The sequence below is a fragment of the Protopterus annectens genome, chromosome 17.part0 (assembly GCF_019279795.1).
Source record: "Protopterus annectens isolate FY-2018-M chromosome 17.part0, PAN1.0, whole genome shotgun sequence".
NCBI classification, from domain to species: domain Eukaryota; kingdom Metazoa; phylum Chordata; order Ceratodontiformes; family Protopteridae; genus Protopterus; species Protopterus annectens.
In genome coordinates this window covers 19813606-19830592 of record NC_056751.1, presented here as the reverse complement: position 1 = coordinate 19830592, position 16987 = coordinate 19813606, and the positions used below count along the sequence as shown (strand labels likewise).

Genomic DNA, 16987 nt, shown 5'->3' with positions numbered 1-16987 from the left:
GGGAAGCTCTTACTTTAAAAACATGTAAACACCAATCGAATAGTATTTCCAAGGCCAACACCCTTGTCAATGTCCAATGAGTAATTAACCAATAGAAAACATACAAAGGGAACATTCCTTCTTTTCAGCCAACTACTGTCCTCCTGCTCTTTAGCATAGGTCTTAGTGGTACTATGGCATTTAGTCCTGGTGGTCTGTCCACCCTTAGATTAATGATACATTTAAATTTGCTTCTGTCAGTGTTATTCATAATGCCCCCTTGTCTCATGCTTTGATATGTGTTTTCAGTGGCTTGGAATTTGAAAAAAATGTGTTGGGGACTGTAGAACATGACATGCTAATGCATTCTTATTGTCTTTATTCCGAATATCACGGAGATGTCTTAGGATTCTGTTTTTAAATACTTGGTTTGTTTTTCCCACATAGTAAGCTGAGCAGACCTGACATACTGCAAGACAGACCAAATGCTGTGTGCGGCAGTCAGCATGGCAAGAGAACAAATACTCTTTCCCATTGGTAGAATGCTTGAAAAAGTTAGTTGTGTCTTTACTGCTACATGCAGAACACCTTCCACAGTGGAGTGTGCCTTTATTTTTTCTAACAGTTCTACTGGAAAAACATCTTTAGTGCAGTTTAGAGTACCTTGGACTTGAACCAGAGTCTGGTGTTGGAAGGGGGAGATGAACAGGAAGAAGAACAGCAGCACTGAAATTAGTGAATAGTGTGAGGCTGTAGAGCATCAGTCACATTTGTGAAGTATAACTATAAGAACAAGTGGCTGAGAAAGATTGGAGTTTTGTTCACTTTGTTAAACTTGAGGGGAGACTGAAAGGCATATAACTCACTTCATGTTATTAGTGTTTGAAAGAACAGTAAAAGGGGAAAAAGAAACTGTACATAAAACGTTTTTTCTTAACTATAGTTCTATAAAACATTTCATAATATAAAGTGCATGTTATATAGTAAAATGTTTTTAATATTTGCTGTATGTCATAGATACTAAAGTAAACAACTACGTTTTTCATTTTTTTTAAGAAATGTAGGCATTGTAATGTAAAAAGAAAAAAGGCTTGATAAAAGCATGTTTAATTTAATATGCTGTAATTTTGAGCTGTTGGGGAGGGCGTGGGGTGTAAAAGTGCACTGATTATAATATATGTAGAGTTGAGATATCTTCGGTTACTATTTGCATACTTTTATTTTTTTATTTGCATAGGTGAATGTCTGAATTAATGCCCTTGATTTAACCTAATAATTTATTTTGTGTGTGTAAGTGTGTGGGCTTTAAAATAAGAGAACACTGAATGTAATGAAATGTTTTCCTTTAGTAAGTGTAAATGCTCATTATGAGCTGAGAAGTCTGCAGCTGAAGGCAGCTGTACCTTCTGTGATTATATTTTCATGGAGATAAGCTGATTACAGGTGCAAGAAATAAAATTTAAGAATTCTGGAAATTGTTTGCCGAAAGAATCATTAAATTAAAAGGTATAAGGGCAAGTAGCTTAGTAAAAAATAAAGTCTGAATTTATTCAAAGGGAATAAGAAATAGCAGTGAATTTACTGTAACATTATATAATTTAGTTATAGTTTTCTTAAGGATAAAAGTTAATTTTTTTGAAAGCATGCAAGCTGTTTTTCACATCTTTGAGAGAATAAGACACAGACATCGATTAGTGTAAGTAGGATTACAGGTTGTAACATGCACCTTATTCATGGATAACCTTAATTTTAGATCAAGTAATGCCTGTGGGTGCAGCTGTCAGTTTGGGAAATTGTTCCTGTCAGAAGGGCTGAATTTCATTATTTGAAGATGTACATAGTTTTCTGTGTTTGTTTTAAATTAGTAGGTTATGTTTTTTTTGGGGTGGGGTATATTTGTTTTTCTTTTGTTTGAGGGTTTTCAATAAAATAAAAATCTTGTAAAATGTGACATACATTCAAATAGAGATGGTAAGAAGCAACTGTATAAAAGCTCAGCTTGTCAAACATTAGTGGGTGCATGTAACACAAAAGCTGGAAATACACATTTAAAAAACTGTCATGTATAATAGGCGGGAATAATAACTTATTATAATAATGGCTACACTACACTTATTTGGAATGTGAATGGCCTCACAGGTATTGACAAAAAGGTAAGAGCATTGAATTATATTAAGAAATGCAAAGTGCAAATAGCAATGCTACAGGAAACACAAAAAGAAAGAAATGAGCATGTGAATTTGATAAAGAAAGGATTTCAGGATGGATATTCTGCAGAATATCAGGGACAAAACAAACAAGGGGTATTTTAATTCCTGGAGAAACTCCAATAGTGATAGAAAAGGGAAAAAAAGATAATAATGGTGTATTTGTGGTAGTAAGGGGCTACTGGCAAGGGAGGAGTATTATGTTGGCATGTACCTAAAAATGCTATTATGGAGATTAAGAAAATTTTGGGAGGAAATAATCATCTTTTGTCAGGGAATATTATTTATACATGAGGACTGGAGCTTGTTTCGCAACACCGAGGATGCATCTGGAGGATCTAGAAGGAAAATATAACAAAAGAAAAATAGACTTCTGAAGAAATTTATGAAAACATTTTATATGGAAGATATGAATTCAGTAGTAAGAACTCTTGAGAGATTTTGCAAATTATTCCTCACCGTACAGTAACTAACTTAGTCTAGACAGAAATTGTAGTTTACAGGAACATGGGAATTTAATTGAGAACTTTGACACACATTATATGGGAAAGGAAGAGGGTAAGCGTCAAGTGGGATAAGCTGATCCTTCTAATAACACAAGATGGTTTTGGGTTACCTGATTTGAAGGGGTATTAAAGTTAAGGCTCCTGTACATTGCTCAAGCAGAAACCTATAATTCAAAGTGAAAAGGGGTGATGATGAAGCAGGGGTGAAGCTCAAGAAACAAGGAGAGACTGTGATTTTGGATGCATATCCTTAAGGAGAATAACAATAACCATACAAAATATTGTAGTCATAAAGTCACAAAAAGTATTTTAAGAGTTAAACCAACATGGGAATAAAGAAAGGGATGACTGCAATTAGGTTTACAGAGAATAGGCAAGAGGGGCTGGAATGTACAGATGGAAATTAGGAAAGGAACCAAGATATTGGGAACAAATAACTAGAGAGGGATAGGTAATAGAATGGGAAGAGGTGAATAATAAATTTTGGACTGCAGGCTAGTGATTGCCTTCCCTATCAAGGATTGATATCAAGAGTATAGGCAAAGAGAAAGTAATAGGGGGGTCTTAAGTGAAAGGCCAGCACTGGTAGAGTTTTTAGTAGAATCTAGAACAGAAGCTGCTATTAAACAGTGGATTATTAGTAGGGCATATAATATATTGCATGATAACTATAGGAATCAGTCAGAGGAGGTTAGAAAGGATTGGGAAGAGCTATTGGATAAGCAATTCACAAAGAAACAATAGGAGGATATACTTATTTTGGGCTGTGATACAGAATCAGAATCACCTAGATATAGTAAGGCCTTGTTGAGCTTAATTATTGTGGCTGCCAAAAACTAGAAAATGGAAATCGAAGTCTAAACTAACTGAACCAGAAGCAGTGACTACAGGAACAGAGATAAAACAACCGGAAACGGGATCTCTAGAAAAGGGTAGGAGCAAATTAAATAGAAAAAAAAGGGAATTATGGGAACATGCAGAATCATGTTTTCAAGGAGAAATGATGTTTAAGGGAAGGCAGGAATTGAATGAGCTATGTAATGTTTGACTGACAATGACTGGCTAGATTATAAGTGATGTATAATGTCTGCATCTGAAAATATGTCAATATGGTTTGTTTTCATTTATATAAATGTATAATTGCCTGTAGCATAAGTGATAGTTTAATAAAGATGTCTCTTGTTTAAAAAAAGGTAAGTTAGGAAGATGTATGAAGGATTTGAGGAAAAATTAAAGTGGGAGAGGTTCCTTTCTGTCAGGTTGTCGCCTAACGAAGGAACCAGGCAGGGGTGTCCTCCTTTCCTTTTGTTATTTGTTTTATACTTAGAGCCACTGGCAATGAAAATAAGGGACTCAGAAATTCAGGGATATAACTGGCATGATAATCAAGAAAATGTGGTTTTGTTTTGCAGGTGATCTTATTTTGTACCTGATAAAACCAGAAAAGGACATCTCAAAGTTGTGGAACATTTTGAGATAGTTTCAAGTCTTTTTGGAATATAAAATTAATGAAGATAAAACAAAGTCTGTAGCTGTAAGCTATGTACCCGTGCATGAATTGGTTCAACAATACCCATATTTAAGGGGACACAAAATGAAGTCTTTAGGAGTAAGGTTTAATAAGGATTCTGTTAGGACAGCTAAGGATATGTGGGTAGAGACTTAAAATATAATACAAAAGAAAACTGAGAAAATGGAAGCTCTTGTTTATGGATGTGGATTGTAAGATGCGTGCTGTGAAAATGTGTTTAGTCCCTTTAGTTTTATATACAGGTCACACATATTTTTATAAATCAGAGGATAAGTTCTGGACAATAATTAATAAACACTTGAAAGAATATATGTGGGAAGGAAGAGGGCAAAAGTCAAGTGGGATACGTTGATCCTTCCAATAGAATAACATGATTTAATATTTCCTGATTTGAAGAAATATTTTAGAGCTACATAGCTAAGACTCATGTACATAACAAGCAGAAAGCTATAATTGAAAATAGAAAGAAATGCTGAAGCGAGGAGTGGGGGTGGGAATTCAAGAAATAAGAAGAGAGTGGAATTTTAAATGCAGGTCCAAAAGGAGAATAACAGCCATACAGAATATTATATTCATAAAGTAACAGAAAGTATTCTAAGAACTAAGCCAACATGAGAATGGAGAAAGGAGATTTTGCTGATAGTGATGACTGCAATTGGGGATACAGAGAATAGGCAAGATGGGGCTGGAATTTACTATAGAAAACTGGCAAATGAACCAAGATATAGGGAGCAAATAAGTTGAGAGGGAAAGGTAAGACAATGGGAAGAGGCCAAGAAGATGTTTGGACTGCAGGGTTAGAGACTGCTTTCCATATCAGGATTTGATTTCAGAGTGAAGACAGAGAAAGGGATATGGGAATTGTAAGCAAAAAAATGGCACTGTTAGAGTTTTTAGTTGAGTGTAGAACACAAGATGGACATAAAATATTCCACAATAACTATAGGAACCAATCAGAAGAGGTTAGAAATGATTGGGAAGAGAGATTTGACAAGGAGACAGTGACAGGATATATGTAATGCTCCCAAATATGCAACAAAGTCTAGAAGAATTAGGATTTTTGTTTGGAAGTGTTTGCATAGCTATTTTTGTACCCTAGACAAACTCCAAAAAAATTCCATCAGAGTGGGTATTGATGAAAAAAGACTTGATGGGCTCAGCAAATTCAAACAAGTGCATACAGGCATACCTCCTAATAGCGATACCTGAACCCGCTGCTCTTGAGGTATCCTCAGCTGCCTGAGAGATAAGCCTCATGGAGGACTTAGAAATGGACTATAGGGCTGTCAACTGTGAGGCCACAGAAGCCTGAGTCTCACCAGTAGTGTTTTCTGAAAGAGAGTTTGACAATTCCTTAATCAAATCTCTTTGCAATCTAGTAAAATATGCCAAATAGTTCAGAGACCTAATAGCAAAGGTCGCTGAAGTGCAGACACATTTCTCAAACCTGTGCAAAGCCCTTGATTCCCTTTTAGGGGGATGGACAGTGAAAATTTGTTCCGGAAATTCCTTCTTAGTGGCCACTGCCATGACCATAGCATCCACAGGTACTCCCTTACTCCAAAACTCCCTTCCTGCTGATGGTGCCAGAATCTTATCCAGTCTCTTAGGGGTAGGTTCAGCTGAGTCAGGTTCCTTCCATGCCTGCTTTGAGATCAAGTTAATGAGCTTGTTAGTGGGAGGAGTTACCCAGGAGTTAGACGGGCCAGATCCAAATGTATCCAGGAATGCCGATTCCTCTGGAGAAGGATTTTGGGAGGGCCAACCACCTGTTTGTTTAAGGATTTGTAGGATGTCTCCAAATAAGACACCATCAGGTGGTGATCTTGAGGATCCTTCCCCTTCTTTGAAATTAGTATCCTCTGTGATAGATTCCTGTGGAGAATCCAAGTGCCGCCTTTTGTACATTCTCTTCTGAGGTACTTCTTCAGTGGGATCCTCCAGAGAAGTATCAGAGGTGGTGATACCATGCTGGGTAACCTGGAGTGTTTGGACTGGCTGTCCCTGTGGAGTCAAATGTTGAAGCTCAAGGTGCAAAGATGCACAAAATCCTGTCAGGAGATCCAAGGGGAGAGAAACCATCTGTCCTGCTGAAGCAGAGAAGACTCTCTCCAACACCTCAAAGGCAGAACGCTCAGGGGAGAAAAAATTCGATGGAGCCGAGAAGACATGCTTCCACCCCATTGACTCTTTCTGCCCAGAAGGCATTCCACCAGAGGAGGAGGTCAGAGCTGAGCTGCCCAATGCCAAGGCTCTAAGAGGCAGAGACAGCTCCAACAACTTTGGATTCAACTCTGACACCTTGGATCTGGCAGGGACAGGAACACCATGGCTCTGAGATTCATCAGGCTACGAACTCATCAGAGCCAGAGCACATAGAAAAGACCTCACAGCCAAGGATAACAATATCCTCAGATCCAACACAGCTTCGGCAGACTTGGATCCAGGAAATCCAAAATAGATGGTCAGATCTGAGAAGGAGCCGATAGGGGAGGGGTAGTACAAAACAAAACTTTCTGACCTGAAGGGGTAGGTGCTGGAAGAACAACTATCTGTATTTGCACTGAGAGGAATCTCCTTGTCATCCTGTCTACATCGTCTTCGGTTAGACTCCTGAAAGAACAAGAGGAGGCTAACAAGGGAGATTCTGAGTCTTATTTCTCCATGAAAGGGGATGGTAACCTGGACAACACCAGGTCAGTGGTGGGTGATTATCGGGTCCAAGGAGGATGTTTTAGATTTGATGTGGTCAGATCGGAAAAAGCTTTCTGTGAAGTTAGCTTCGAAGCAGAAGCCTTTGGATTTGTCTTCTGTTTCTTTCTTGGAGGTTCTGTGAACGACAGAGTGGAGTAACCAGATGGTCTCGGGGACCTTTTCAAAGTCTCCTTAAGTTTTGTTTTGGGGAGGGGGTTGAGCCCCAGAAATTGCTTCAGGAAAAGTAGTAGGCAATAGTCCCTTCAAAATAAGCTTGTTCTTGCTGTCCGCAATCGCACAAGGATTGAAATGTTTACAGATAGAGAAGTCCATGTTTAAGTGCTCTGGGCCCAAACAGTATACACACAAATCATGTGCATGTGAAATAGGAAGCTTATGCCCACATTGCTGATATTTTTCAAACCCCAAAGGCCCCTTCTCCAACATTTTGCTAATGATAAAGGAAAAAGAAAGTTGTTTTTTTTTTAAACCAGATTAGAAGGGTAAGGTAGGAAAAGGTACCAACAATGGTACTGTAAAATACACAGGCATGTAAAATACAGCAAATAAGGAAAAAAAGTGAAAGAAGGGAAAAGTATTACCAACAATGGTTAGCAAAAATACACTACATGTTAAAATACTACATGTTAAAATTCTATAAAAATAGAAAAATGTACTTAACTGAATGAAACTCGAGAGCAGTGGATGGCACCGTCTATTTCTTGAAAGCTGCAAAAGAGATCTGAGGTATGTTAGGGGTTGGTGCATTATGGGTAGGGAGGAGCTCAAGAGCTTTTAGGATGCCATGAGCTATAGCATTGGCTGAGTTGGATTCGAGGATGGGATCCAAATCCAATAGTTGAGGAATGAATGAAAATTGACATCAAATCAAACGTCTTGGGAATGTAATGAGTTGGCAAACTTTAAAAATTCCCTACAGAGTACTCTTTCAGAAATATTGGGTGAGCAAATGGGTGTTAACTAAGAAAAACATTTTTTGAGCTGGGATACAGGATCTGAATTGCCTAGACATAGTAAGGCCTTGGTAAGTTTAATTCTGAAGTCTGCCAAAAATGTATTACTAGAAAATGGAAATCAAATTCTAAACCAGCTGTGTCTGAAGTAATGAATTTTGTAACAGAGATAAAAGAACTGGAAGTGGGGTCTTTAGAAAAGGGTAGGAGCAAATTACATAGAAAAATGGAAATTGTGGGAACAATACATGCAGAATAATGTTTTGGAGGAGGAGTGAGGTGTAAACAAAGGCAGGAATTGAGCAGTTTATTCATATTGGATTGCTGATAGTTATACAAAAGAGTATATGTGATGTAAGTTTGTAACTGGGAGCATGTTGCTATGATTTGTTTTCTTTTATATAAATATATGAGTGATAATTCAATAAAGGTGTCAAAAAAGGCTTCTCAAAAAAAGTCTGTTTATGCCTTGTCAGTACTTTCCCTCAGGTGCATCTGTCTTCTTCAGGAAGGCTGTACCAGTCAATCCAGGAGAACATTAGTGGCCAGGTTATCATGTCTCAATATCTATAGGATGCAAACATGGTGACCATCAAGATGACTAATGCCTTTTTATCTGTCTTTATGCATTTTTGTCTCAATGCAAGATAGTGTAGCAGTCCCTATCAGAACCAAGTATCATAGGAAAGTCAAAAATAAACTGTACAGTAAAAGAAAGAAACTATTTAAATTGTAAAGCAGATCCAAACCCCCTCATCTCAATGAAAGTGTCAAACACATGCAAAGATAGTGCAAACTTCACACTGAGACTTCTGACCATTTCAAAGAAGTTAACTAGATTCAGTAGACAGGATCTAAACATCATAAAACTGATCTGTTGGGGTGAAGTCTAAAAAGATTATTCTCATAATTTATGATGTCAGTTATAAAATACATCTCATGGCTTGGAGATGTGACTTGTAAGGGTCTGTACTTCATCACCAGGCAGTACTCAGGTGAGACTCAGTAACTGAAGACTGACTGATTAGTCCCACATCAATATTTCTTCTTCCTAGGAGTTATGCATCACTCTCCTTCATTTTTCCCAGTGGTATTACAAAGCCTACCAAGTGGATCGGGGGTGTATTCATCTTTAAAGCATCAGAATAATTTCCAGCATCCTAGAGGAAGCAAATGTGTTGTCCTGCTTGGATGTGATGCCTTCAAAATTCTTGAAGATGCAATTGATTCCTCTGTAATAATCTAACTTTCTGCTGCAGTGTTTGTTAGCCATCAGGCTCATTTATTCATTTAGAACAATTCCAGACCATTTGTGCTGGGAGTGAGTGAATACCTAGAACGCATACCATCTGGAATTGCCCTAGCAGAAGCACTTCTGGACAAAGACTGAATATTCAAGTGGTGATGCTTGGTTAAAGTGTGAGGTTCTACCTAGATAACCACAGCACATAACCGGATAGTCCATTCCAACCAAAATATGCAGCAATGGTTGCTACTCATATTTCTGAGTAGTCTTTTTCTAGTGTGGGGAAAGACTTGCCTTGCCTTTTGCATGAAGAGTTAAGACAATGAGTCAGTAGAGCTTGGTTTGCTTTTCATTGGTTTATACTCCCTGTTGTGTGAAAGAAAAAAATTACTTCACTGGCATAGTATTTCATTTGAGGTGCATAGTGCTCTGAATATCCTCATAAGGTCTACTATATTTAACAGTTTATACATTCATTTAGCCCTTTCTTTGAGATAAATTGGCAGATCATTATTCTGTTTTTGAGATGAAACTCAGAACCACATTTGGCAGAACATTCAGATTTTTGCACAATCTGTCTGAAATGGAAAATCAAAAATGATCCCTTACACTAAGAGTCTGGATGGTCCCCTCACACTAAACAGTCTGGCGTTGAGAATTCTTGCATGCAGGAGTATAGTTCAGCAGGAAAATAACTCCGTTAAAGAACAGTGAAAGGTTTAGTAGTGATACCAGCACAAATTTAACAGGTCACTCTTGGACTGGGATTGTGATGGGCAATTTCAAATAGAGAATCTCTCTCAGACGATGTAGTCTACTTGGCTGGAGAAATTCACCCTGGTTCTTTTAGGAAAAAAAACAGGAAATTCAGAATAATGGCTAGTAGAAAAAAGATTAGCACCATTAAAGTTAACAGAGAAGACAGAAATTCTTCCACTTGAATGATTTAAATTGATCTGCTGGCTTGCTTGCATGCTGCTAGGAGAATACTTGAGATCTGTTGCAACTTTTCAGTTTTGCTGTAGCACTTTGCTCAGTAGTCTTACATATACAGCTTCAAGGGCATAATATTCGGGTGTGCCAAAGGCTGTTCTTTTCTGTATTAAAAGATCCCAGTAGGGATGGATTGAATGAGGTTCTTAGTATGGAAGCAACTGTATAATGTAAAAGCAATTATGACATGCTTAGTCTAACTCTCTTAAAACCATATTGACCCCTCCCTCTGCACCTTGAGTAGAACCCTCTAAATAAAATGAAGGAATCCCCTGTGGTCTAGCAGTTAGGATTCTGTGTTCTCATTGCCACTGTCCAGTTTCAGTTCCTGGTCAGGGAAACTGCAATGCATTTTTTGACTACTACTGCTGTTGCTGTAACTCAGCATGTAAATGAAGACCTTTGACAGTTAAGGTGATGACATTTGTGGGTTTAAGACCCATAGAGGGTGCATGCTTTCAAAAACTTTAAATTTAGTTCAACAAGTAAATCAGCTAACTTTGTAGCACATAAACAACAACATTGTGGATTTGTATCCAGTTCTGATTTTATCTTTTAAACTGCTTCTGTGGCTTACCATGTTAATGTGTGTTTGGTAAAACTTAACAGAAAAGAGCAATGGATTCAAATCTGTTAAGGCCTGCCTTTAGTCTGGCAGTTGGCAAAGAGGACTAAGGCTGTGAACTGTTAACACGCTACATCCTGTGGAGCAGGGTTTGATTCCTTTAGCCCTCATCTGCCTACTGTGTGATGCTGAGTAAGTCACTTAACCAGACAGTGCTTTGGAGCAGATGAGAATTTGAGCTAAGCTTGTTAATGATCTTCTGGACTGCATTCCTGTTAAGTACCTATGAACCTATAATAGGGAATGGAGGGAGGGTGTAGACAGGTGGTGTTTTCTATGAAAGGAATAGACCATTTCCATAAGTAGCCCCAGGCTGTGATATTAGCAGAATTTCAAAAGTTTTGTATTAGACATTTAGGTGAATAAGTTGATCCAACACTGGAAACCCTCCTTGGTGGGCCTTTGTTTCTGTTCCTCCTCTCATCCATTTTATTTCAGCATATTTCTTCCCTTTGAAGCTCCCAGTTTTAGACTGCTCATGCCCTATGCCATTTTCACTGTCATTCATACTGTGAACTGTGAGAGAATTCGTAGCACCTAAGCTTGCTATTCCTTTCTGTTACTCACGCATTTCTAATGTTGATCTTGACTTAAGTTGTAGAAAAGTTCCAGTGTTTGATCATAAAGCTATCAAACCTTCTAGGTCTTTGTATGGTTTCCAAGTAATCCAGGTAAAGTGTGTACTGCCTGGGAGATGAATTGGATGTGAAGTAATGCTGTGTAAATGCCAGGATTTCAGCCTGGTCATCTACAGTATGTTGGTGGAAGGAACTCTTGGTCTTCCTTGCTACTAGGTGGATGGCAGTGGCTGATGTTATTATTCAGCTCATGAATTAGTGGGGGGGTTCCTGTCTTTGGTTATTTATCTGCTGAAGCACCCTCAAAAGGCAAAAAAAAAAAAAAAAGAAACTGAGGCCAGGCTTTGATCAAATGTTCCTGGAGGTAAGCCCATTTAGTCCTGTGGTCCTATCTTGTTGTGAGCTCGTCCTGTTAACCATCTTCCACCTCTGCAAACAGCAAGAGGTCCAGAGAAGATGCACTTCAAGCTGTTACTTTGGGGGTTATATCTCAGTCTGTAGGCATTGCCTTTCCTCTGGTCTGATCCAAAGGAGTTGTCCATTAAGTCACTGTAAGTGGCTCCTTGTTAGAACTCAAAGCAAAGAGCTTTTTTTCATGTGCCCATCTGGGTTTGATGGTCCAAGTAGAGGAGGAATTACTGATTCTTTCCGTGCTAAGGCTGTTTTGACAGGCACACATTTAAAGTCTAGTTGTACTTGTCTGCAGGTTATGGATCACAACTTATAGAATATGTCTTGATGGGAATCCTGGACCCCGTGTCTTTCTTTACCTGATGTTTGCACTCATTGCATTCTTGATCCAAAGTATATTAGCTGTGCACAAGCATTTCCTTTGTAGGCCCTGTAGGGGGTCTCTCTTCTGTATCTGCGAGGAGTCTGAGAACCTGAAAGCCATTATAAAGGTAGTGTGGCCGAGCGGTCTAAGGCACTGGATTAAGGCTCCAGTCTCTTTGGGGGCGTGGGTTCGAATCCCACCACTGCCAGTTGCATTTTGGGTTGGGAAGGTGGCCTAATGGTTAAGGTGTTTGCCTTACAAACACAAGGTGCAGGGTTTGAGTCTCACAACGGATAATTGGCTAAGCTTAAAATGGCTCGCAAGGGCAGTTAATTTAGTAAGAATCTATGAATCTATCTCTGACACAAGTATGGATAATAGGTTTGGGAGACATAAATTGAAAGGTGAATATTTAATACAGCACACAATGATTAAAACTACAGATTCATTTAAGCACCTTGGTTAGATTCAGCTTTGAGTTTTTCTTGTCATATCAACCAGTTGGTTAATGATAGTTATAAAACTATAGGTTGTATAAAAAGATTAGTAAAATCTAGGAAATCAGAAGTGATGAAGCCACTCTTTTTTAGCAGCATTTGACCCAAACATGAGTATGGAATAACAATATGGAAACTTTATAAGAAACCAAGTATGAATAAACTGAAAGGAATACAGCAGAAATATACCAAGGGCATCCATGGATGTTAAAATTGAAGTTATTATGAAAGTCTAAAATATCTGAAATTGTACAGTGTCTCATACAGATATTTAACAGGAGACCTTATTTAGGTTTATAGGGAATTTAGAGACAACTACTTCTGTGAACATTTGGGGTTCTTAAAAAGTAGCAGAGAATCATCAGGCAACATATATAGAAGATTCTATAGGCATGAGAAGTGTGCTAATTGTTTCTCTGAGAGAGTATCTGATGCATTAAATAGAATACCAAATTACATTAAAGCAAGTATTTGTTTAGATAGTCTTAAGAACAGCTTGGACACATTATTGGAACAACTGTTTTGGTATATTGGCAGGCTAGAAGGGCATTAATGCCCATGCTTGAAATGTATGTATGTATGTATGTATGTATGAATGAAGCAAAACTCCCCCTTACAGTTTCTCTCCAGATGACTACAGTATCAGAGAAACACTGAGGTTCATAAAATTCCTCTGTAGATTGACCTGTTATTCTCATACACAAAAATGCCCAGTGAACATCAGAAAGAAGGACAGTGAGTCTTGGTTCATATATTCAGAGAACCATTCATCAAAGTAGTCAGCCTTCTTAGAGGTAATATGTGTGCTGCCACAAATATGCCATATATGCAGCCTGGAAACACCCAGCCTTTACTTCTGTGATTCCCAAAAAAATGTACATTCTCTGTAAATGCCCAGCTGAGTGCAGCAAGATTCTGATCAGGCACATTCATTCTGACTCTCTTGTGGGCTTTTCAGTTCAACACAATATCTTGAGATCACATAATTTTGTTACCTTGCTACCAGAAAGTCTAAAGTCTTAGTTCGTTTGGGTGAGAATATTTTATCCTATGTCACACTGGCTTTATGATCACTCAATGTTTTGTCTCACCTTTCCATATTTAATTTCTTCTGTAGTCAACCAGGCCCTGTAAACTCTTTTCCTCCCTCCATGCGTCAGTGATTAAGATGCTGTTCATAGAATATGGACTATATAGCACTAAATATTATAATGATAACTACAGGGAGCTGCATGTAATATGGTTCTTGTTCCTTCTCGAAGGCAGTCTGATAAAATACCTCATGTAGGATGGAAGTTCTTCATCATTGTCTCATTGTTAATGCAGCTTCTTTGACAAGCATTTAAGTGTTACATGGTGTGTGTGTGTGTCTGTGTGTGTGTCTGTGTGTGTGTGTGTGTGTGTGTGTGTGTGTGTGTGTGTGTATATACAAAAGCATATTTTACAGTGGAAAAGGCTCCAACTGCAGCCACCAGACATTTTCTCATTGCAAGGAAATTTAGGTAAAAACTAAAAACTTTGATTGCAGAATTGTAATTTCTTCTGAACTGCGAGTGCAATAGCCAAGAACTGTTGCTGTGAAAGAAATCCTAAAGGTATTTAACCGTTTTCTTAAAAGATGAGAAAGACAAAATAACAGTATTTAGAGATTAGTTCAGAAATTATTATGAGCTTAAAAAGAACTGTTCATTTAGCTGCATGATTTATTCATATTGACATTATCAGGGCATCAAGTAAAGCCACTGGGACTAAAGCTAGTTATATGACTATAACAATAAGAAGTGCAGTATTTGTTTTCATATTTGTCATTTGAAGAAGTAAACTCTCATAATGTTGTGGGTTGTTTAGCTTATGGGAAGCTAGGAATGTTAAAGCGATTTCACAGTGAAAGATCAGAATGCATGTGTACAGCAACAGCCACACAACTGCAATACTGTACAGAGCCACTGCATAATATCCTTGGAAAACCATTGTCTAAAGATAAATCATTGTACTATGTCATTAATACATGCTTCAAAGTAGCTGTTAAGAGTAGAATTAAGCAGGAAATGAAGCAAATGGAAAATGTGCGTACAATTAAAAAGCACGTTGAGCCAGGAGAATGGGATAATAAGAATGGCTAATGTTAGAAATCTAGACAAAGTCCATGTTTGTGTTGATCTGCTGGAACTGAATAATGTGATTAAAGAGAGCATTAACCATTGCTTACCATTGATGAAGAGTCTCAGCTATGCCAAATGCTGTTTTCAATATTAAATGCAAATTCACTTTTATGTCAAATGAAGCTAAAGGAAGAAAGTTCCAAATTGTGTACAATTAATGCCATTAGGAAAGCAAGTTATCCTTAGACTTCTGTTTGGTATTACATCAGTACCAGAGGTTTTTCAAAGAACTGTGGCAAAGGTAATTGGAGGCTTAAAATTTGTTGTAAGCATTACTGATGACCAGTTAGTGTAGTATCAGCCACAAAAGGAACACAATAGATCTGATGTTATCTAATCACCATTCTTCAAGTTAGGGTCTTGGATCCGGTATTGGATCCAAGCCAGCATACTCAGAACACAGCTTAGCTCAAGCTCCTCCCCTCCCATAATGCTCTGCTGCCCTACACTCCCTCAGATCTCATTTTCCGCTCAGTCAGTCAGACACAGATTGCTCAGCTCCTGTTAGTGTAAGTGTGTTTAGTAAAGATTATTGAATCTTCTTGTCATTCTTGTTATTCCTTGATTTTCAGTGTTAGTGGGTAGTTTTCCCCCTCTTATCTATCCCTCCTAGACAAATCTTAACCTTGTTTAAGTTCTTTTTTCCTTGGGGTTTGTCTTCGGCCTAGTTTTTTTTGTGGTGTGCGAGTAGTTCTTTAGTAAGTGTGTGTGTGTGAGTGTTTTGGACTGATTTATAGGCTTTCGAACCTTGGCTTGTTTGTTGGCTTCAGGTTTTTGCTTACAGTTCGGCCATGTCAGAAAAACTTTTAGGTTTTTAAAAGGTCCTCCACTTTTGGGCGGAAAATGCGTATTTCCGACTCACACGAGGAGTGCCTTTACTGTCTCGGCAGCAATTACCTCGAAGTGGAATGCGGCATTTGTTCCGCATTCAACCTGAGGGCTTTGGTCAACCATTGCATTAAGCTTATAATTAAGGGTTTGGTCAAAGCAGGGCCCTTGGTCACTGCTTTCCCAGCCAAGGCTGGCCCTCGTGGGGCTAGAAAGAAGCCTTCTATTGAGGAGGCCCCGACCAAGCGTCCCATTGTTGAAATTTTAATAGTATTGTATGCTTATTTAATTGTTGCAACATTTAATACACTATATATTATTATATTTTTTATATTTTTTATATCAACAAGTTGACTGTCATGTACTTGTGCTGTTTGCATGTTCATAGGGATGTGATGTTTGCTACCACTAACGGTCATTGTGCCTTTAAATAGTTTTTTAAAATTCATAATATTTTAAATTGTACTAATTGAATTATTGGTTATGATGTAAATGGATGTTAGCCTTTATAATGGTTATGCTGCCAGTGGTTTTTGTTTCTGAAGAAGTCAGCTCATTGTGCTGATGAAAAGCGCTTAAATAAATTTCTTTCACTGCCTTGGGTCGTTCACGGCTTGTTTTTGTTTTCTACGTCTGGTTTTGTATCTTGCTTTATAGTTATATGGCAACGGGCGTGAGCTGAACAGACAGTCAATTTAACCCTCTGGACACGCCAGGGGTGTTGTTAAACAATTCACCTGCTGGAGATAAAACGGATGTCAATTCTACTCCGTCTATGGGTAGTTCCTGGGATGTTGTTGCATCCAAACTTGATGGCATTTTTCTAAGACTTGATAAGTTAGATTTAGACCAACGTGGTCTACAACAAACTGTACTGTCTCTATCAGAGTCAGTAAGATGTCAAACTAACAACGAGACGGAAGGAACATTTACTTTCCCTAAACTCAGTGTGGACAGAGTGTCAGCTGAAAGGGTTCACGTCAACAACGGAGCAGAGGCATTTAATGCTGTAAACCAACGCGGTTGCAGCAATGCTGTCAGTATGCCTGGTGCGGATACTAGCATCAACTTGAGTAATAAAACGCAACCTACACGTGTAATTAATTACACTACAACACCAAACTTGGTCACGCACGGTGACAGTACTATTGGAGTGGATTCTAACGTGTTTAATTTAAATCAGAGTGTGCCTATAGGGCATTTGGGACATACAATTGAAGCATTACTGACTACCAGAGACGTTGAGCCTGAAGGCTCCCACCAGGAAGCACCGAGGCTACTTTCTGGTTCATCTAGGAGTGGACTGCCGAAACCAAAAGGTACCATAATTACTTCCTCTTTCACTACTTGGTTAGAGAACATTTTTTGTTTAAACAGTGTGAACAGATTGTA

At 38.3% G+C, this 16987-nt stretch overlaps 1 protein-coding gene and 1 non-coding gene across 2 annotated transcripts in view; both read left to right on the top strand.

Annotated features, from left to right (window-relative positions):
• Nucleotides 1-16987, top strand: part of HELQ (helicase, POLQ like) — a 1104576-nt gene that overhangs the window by 813090 nt on the left and 274499 nt on the right. The gene's annotated exons all lie outside the window — the stretch shown is intronic.
• On the top strand, nucleotides 12235-12316 carry TRNAL-AAG. Its single transcript has one exon. It is a non-coding gene; the product is annotated as a tRNA-Leu (tRNA).